General features: G+C 47.9%; 1 pseudogene; it reads right to left on the reverse strand.

Moving 5' to 3' along the window:
- Positions 1-219: 219 nt before the first annotated feature.
- Positions 220-6328, reverse strand: LOC108530542 (zinc finger protein 135-like; annotated as a pseudogene).
- Between the last annotated feature and the right edge of the window lie 201 nt (positions 6329-6529).

The raw sequence follows: 6529 nt of genomic DNA on the forward strand, positions 1-6529 counted from the left end.
TTCCCTACTGTTTGGCTGCAGGGATGGATGACCTAGAGCTTGGTGGTTCCATGGTCATTTCCCATCAGTATAAACTCTCTGAGGGTGTCTGAGAGGTGTGCCATGTGAAAAGACTTGTGTATGAATATATGTTTCTCATGTATATGATTGGGTCAAATCTAGAAAGGGATGAGCTGTGGCTTAAGGTCTTCCTATGTCCCCAGCACATGTGGAGTGGGTTTATCCAATGTGAGTTCTCTGGTGCTTGGTAATGGAGGTGCTGTGTGTAAAGGCCTTTCCACAGTACCTGCATGCATATGGCTTCTCTCCTGTGTGGATCCTTCAGTGCTGAGTGAGGTGGGTGCTCTGCCTAAAGGACTTTCTACAATCGTGACACTTGTAAGGCTTTTCCCCAGTGTGTGTCCTTTTGTGCTGGCTGAGGAAGGAGCTGTGGTTGAAGGATTTCCCACACTTATTGCACCCGTAGGGCTTTTCCTTGGTGTGAATCCTCTGGTGTTCGATGAGAAGGGAGCTCTGGCTGAAGGCTCTGACACACTGGTTACATCCATAGGATTTCTCTCCTGTGTGGATCCTCTGATGCTGAATGAGGGGAGCAAGCTGGCTGAAGGCTCTGCCACACTGGTTGCATTCGTAGGGCTTCTCGCCCAGTGTAGTTTCGCTGGATGTTTGGTGAGGGATGGCTGTGGCTGAATGGCCTTGCTGCAGTCATTGCATTTGGCTAGGGCTTTCCCCTCTGTGGTTCACTGGTGTTGGAGTGAGGCATGCTGCTCTGCGGAACGGCCTTCCGCACAGTTTGACTGCACGTCGAACAGCTTCTCTCTCCTGTGTGCATCTGCTGGTGCTGGTGAGTGAGGGCTGTGGCTGGAAGGTTTTCCCACACTGGTTGGCATCCATAGGGGCTTCTCTCCTGTGTGAATCCTCCAATGCTTGGTAGGAGTGTGCTCTGCTGAGGGCTTTCCCACACTCACTGCACACTCATAGGGCTTTTCCCTATGTGGTCCTCTGCGTGCTGAATCAGTGGTGTGATCTGGCGTGAAGCTTTTTCCACACTCAGGGGGCTTCTTCCCTGTGTGGATTTGCTGGTGATTGGTCAAGGACTAGCTGTGGCTGAAGGCCTTGACACACTCACCACACTGATAGGGTTTCTCCCCATTGTGGATTCACAGGTGCTGGGTGAGGTGGGTGCTTTGCTGGAAGGCTTTCACATACTTGCTGCACTCGTAGGGCTTCTTGCCTGTGTGAGTTCACTCGTATTGGCTAAAGGAGGACCTAAAACTGAAGGATTTCCCACATTCACTGCACTTATAGGGCTTCTCACCTGTGTGAGTTATCTGGTGCTGGATCAGCAGGGCAATTTGGTTGAAGGTCCTCCCACACTGAGTGCGTTTATAGGGTTTCTCCCCAGTGTGGATTCTCTGGTGTTTGGTAAGTGCCGAGCTGTTCCGGAAGCCTTTTCCACATTCGTGACATTCGTAAGGTCTCTCTCCTGTATGTGTCCGGTGGTGTTCGATAAGTGCTGAGCTGTGACTAAAGGCCTTTCCGCATTCCTGACATTTGTAGGGTTTCTCTTTTACATAGGTTTTCTGTAGAACATTTAGGTCTGACTTCTCCCTTTTCCACATGTTCCCCACATGTGGGGGCCTCGTCGTTCAGGAGTCATTGTTTGATGTGGGAAATCAGGGTTCAGACTTAACGTTTTTCCTAAACCCATTCCTCTGCTACTGCTCCTGAACAGGCATCTTCATAGGCATGAAGGCCACCAGCACTGCCAGGCTCTCTAGGCTCTCACAATTCCATTCCCAGTGGCTCACAGTGTCCTCACCCCTGCAGTACCCTAGACCATCCTACAGAAATCTTTCTACCAAGATGACACTGTTGGATATTTCTTCAGAGATACCTTGCTTTAGAACTGACAGTTTGACTTTGGGTTTAGTTTCCAAGTCTGAAAGAAGCAAAAACTGGAAATGTCCCTTAATCTCTGTTACAGGGCAAAAGAGTTTGTGGTGAGATGGGAAGAGGAAGGATTAAAATAATGATTTTGAAAGTTCAAGCTCAAGGTACAAGTGGCTTTGACGATTTAAAAATATAGTTTTGCAAACCAGGAAAGGAAGAGAGAGAGGGAAAAACAGAATAAGGAAGAGGAAAATAAGGAATAAGGAAAGGAAGTGGAAAGAACAGAATAAGGAAAGGAAGAGGAGAGGGAGGAAAAAACAGTTGGCACAAGAAATATGAATGGAATCTGTGAGGGGAGCACAGAGGCAGGTGCAAAGGGGATGCCCAGGAGACAGCACTCAGAGGCACTGGACTTGGAAGGAAAAGTGTGGCAACCAGGCCCCAGCTACAGTGGCCTCCACGATGCCAGGTGGCAACAGAGAAAACGGTGCTGCATGGGGAAGTCGGCTGACACCCAGCTTCTTCCTGGTAGCATATGCTGTTGTGCCACCTCACTCTAGATGTAAAGGAACCTATCTGCTCCCCACAAACAGGAATAGCTGCAACATGCATCACTAGGAGGAAGATAAATGACCCATGGTGTATTAGAGTACTTTGATCTGCCTTATTTTGTCTGTTTCACTAACTGGAAACCTCTTGAGGGTAGGGGTTTCTGTCCACCTTGCTTACCACTGTATCTATAGCCCACAGCAAGAGCTCAATATACATGCTTAATGAATGAACAAATGCACTCCCTCCTCCTCCTTCCTGGCAGGACTCTCTCTTTGCCCTGNTTCAAGCTCAAGGTACAAGTGGCTTTGACGATTTAAAAATATAGTTTTGCAAACCAGGAAAGGAAGAGAGAGAGGGAAAAACAGAATAAGGAAGAGGAAAATAAGGAATAAGGAAAGGAACAGGAAAGAACAGAATAAGGAAAGGAAGGTGAGAGGAAGGAAAAAACAGTTGGCACAAGGAGTATGGGTGGAGTCTGTGAGGGGAGCATAGAGGAGGGTGCAGGGGGGATGCCCAGGAGAGAGCACTCAGATGCACGGATGCACTGGACTTGGAAGGAGCAATGTGGGAACCAGGCCCCAGCTACAGTGGCCTCCATGATGCCAGGTGGCAACAAAGAAAAAGGTGCTGCATGGGTGAAGTCTGCTAACACCCAACTTCTTCCTGGCAGCATATGCTGTTGTGCCACCTCACTCTAGATGTAAAGGAACCTATCTGCTCCCCACAAACAGGAATAGCTGCAACATGCATCACTAGGAGGAAGATAAATGACCCATGGTGTATTAGAGTACTTTGATCTGCCTTATTTTGTCTGTTTCACTAACTGGAAACTCCTTGAGGGTAGGGGTTTCTGTCTACCTTGCTCACCACTGTATTTGTAGCCCATAGCAAGACTTCAATATACATGCTTAATGAATGAACAAATGTACTCCCTCCTCCTGCTTCCTGGCAGGACTCCCTTTTTGCCCTGGGTACCCAGCCGTCTCTGCACAGCCATGACCTGGGTGCATGCTGCCCCTACTCTGACCCCACAGTGGCCTAGAGGTGTGATATGGGTACCTTCCCCATATTGTTATGCTTCAGTGAAAAGTTCAATTTAAAAAAAAAGTTAAGCCAGGGGTGACTGGCAGAATAGTGGCTTTCCAGGATGCCCACATCCTAACCCCAGAACCTGTATGTTTCCAATTATATGGGAGGGAGGAATTAACATTGCTAATCAGCTGACATTAAGAGAGAAATTATACTGGATTTTCTGAGTGGACTTGTGTAATCACAAAGGTCCTTAAATGTGGAAAAGAGGCAGAAGGGTCAGAGTCAGAGTGAATAAGATGTGAGACTTGACAAGCCCTCGCTGACTGTAAAGATGGACAAGGCTATAGCCAAGGAATGTGGGTGCTTCTAGAAGCTGAAAAATGCAAATAGATGGATTCTTAGCCAGGCACAGGGCCTCATGCCTGTAATCTCAACACTTTGGGCAGCCGAGGCAGGAGGACTGCCTGAGCCTGGGAGTTCAAGACATGCCTGGGCAAAATGGTGAGTCCCCGTCTCCACAAAAATAAAAAAAAAAATTAGCTAGGCATGGTGACACACACCTGCAGTCCCAGCTACTCAGGAGACTGAGGCAGGAGGATCACCCTAGCCCAGAAGGTTGAAGTTGCCATGAGCCATGATCATACCACTAACTCTAGCCTGGGCAAGAGAGCAACACTCTGTCTCTTAAAAAGCAAAGAGGAAATAAAGAAAGAAATGGATTCTTCCCTTCCCTACAGCCTCCAGAAGGAATGATGCCCTGCTGACGTCTTCATTATATCCCAGCGAGACTCATTTTGAACTTCTGATCTCCAGAACTTTAAGATAATTCTCTTTGCTTTATGCTACGAAGTTTGTAGTATTGTTGACCCTTGAACAATGAGGGGGCTAGGGACACTGACCCCAGTGCAATCGAAAATCTGTGTATAGCTTTTGACTCCCCAAAAAGTTAACTACTAATAGCTTACTGTGACCATACTGATAAAATCAATAGTCAACACTTTTTTTTTTTTTGAGACATGGTCTTGCTTTGTCACCCAGGCTGGAGCACAGTGATGTGATCTTGGCTCACTGCAACCTCCGCCTCCTGTGTTCAAGCAATTCTCTTGCTTCAGCCTCCTGAGAAGCCGGGACCACAGGCGTGGACCACCACATCCAGTTTTTTTGTTTGTTTGTTTGTTTGTTTGTTTGTAGAGACCGGGTTCCACCATGTTTACCAGGTCTTGAACTCCTGACCTCAAATGATCCACCTGCCTCGGCCTCCCAAAGTGCTGGGACCATACATGTGAGCCACCGCTCCCAGCCCTTAGTTAACATGTTTTGTATATGTATTATATAATACATTAAAGTAAGCTAGATAAAAGAAGATGCTATTAAAAATCATAAGGAAGAGAAAATATATTTACTATGCATTAAATGGATGTGGATCACCATAAAGATCTTCATCCTCATTCACAGTGAGTAGGCTGAAGGAGGAGTAGGAGGAGGGGTTGGTCTTGCTGTCTCAGGGTTGGCTGAGGCAGAAGAAAATCCATGTATAAATGGACCCACACAGTTCAAACTCTTGTTGTTCAAGGATCAATTGTAACTTGTTGCCGGAGAAGCAACAGGAAGCTAATACACTGGGTGAAGGCTGACTATTATTGATCTGGAGGGACCCTACTATGACCCTCTCCCACACTGGCCATTCCTCCTGGACTCTGGTGACAGGCCATTCTTCCCACCTGATGCCAATGGGAAATTGCCTGTCTGTGGGCTGGGATATCTCTGCTATCTATCAATCACCCTACAGGCACATGTCAGGGCCCAGCCCGGATCCACGGTCCCACAGATACATGAATTATAAACAATTATTTGGTTTAAGCCACTGAGGTCAGAGTGCTTTTCCTATGCAATCACTGATGCATCACTTCAGGCCTTTGCACCTGCTGTTTCCTCTGCCTGAAATACTAGTGTTCTCTCACACTGCCTCATGGCTTAGGCTTCAAGTCACATGTCACCTCCTTAGAGAGGCTATCCCTCATCTCTCTGCTAAAGTCTCCTCACTCCCATCCTAGTCTACCTCATTACTCGTTTTCATTTTCTCAGCATTCATCACAATCTGTAATCATCCAACTCATTTTATTATTATTTTACCGATTTATTGTTTGTCTCCCCAACTCCCTCACCAAGAATGTAAATTCACTGGAGATGAGGACTTGTTGTCATCACTCACAGCAAAATGGGTGCTTGGTAAACCTTCACTAAGACTAAGCAGTAAATTTGCTCTGAAGAATTAGAGAGCAGATGCAGAGAGAGAAACCAGGGAGCAAGCATGGACAGGCTTCTCTCAGCCCGAAAGGGCTCCAATCTCACCTGGGTACATGCCTTGCAGAACTCCAGAGTCCACCACCCATGGCTCTGCCTCTTGCTCCAGCAGGGAGATGATGTTTGGCTTTGGTAACCAATGTCCCACAGAGACCAGAAGCCTGAAGGTGTCCAGCATTACATCATGGTACAGGGTCTTCTGGGCAGGCTCAACTGCCCCCACTTCTCCTGGCTGAAGTCCACCACCATGTCCTCAAAGGTCACGTGCTCCTCCAGCACAGTGTGGGCAGTCCTTTCAGAGGCAGATGTTGTGATTCTGGAGCTTGGTGCAGACTTCAGGAGGCCAGGCATGCAGGTAGAGGCCAGGCATGAGTAGAGGCTGGGCACAAGGAGGAGGCTGCATGCGAATATGGGCCAAGTGCAAAGAGGAGGCCGGGTGAGAGGAGGAGACCATGTTCAAGGAGGAGGCCGGGCACGAGGTGGAGGACACACTCGAGGAGGCCGAGATTCTTACCGGGTCTGTGGAGACAGGCAGCCCAGGGGTCATGCCCTAGCTTCTGGCAGGAACGGCTGCCCCCAGTCCACCTGACTGTGAGACAAAGGCCATGGCACTAGCGGGCTTTTTTTTTTTTTCCCCCCACATTGTCAGACTGCATATTTTCCAAACTTTTATGCTCTGCTTCCCTTAAAAAACTGAATGCCTTTAACAGCACCTAAGTCACCTCTTGTATGCTTTGCTGCTTAGAAA

This window comes from Rhinopithecus bieti, unplaced genomic scaffold (assembly GCF_001698545.2).
Source record: "Rhinopithecus bieti isolate Rb0 unplaced genomic scaffold, ASM169854v2 scaffold_6946, whole genome shotgun sequence".
NCBI classification, from domain to species: domain Eukaryota; kingdom Metazoa; phylum Chordata; class Mammalia; order Primates; family Cercopithecidae; genus Rhinopithecus; species Rhinopithecus bieti.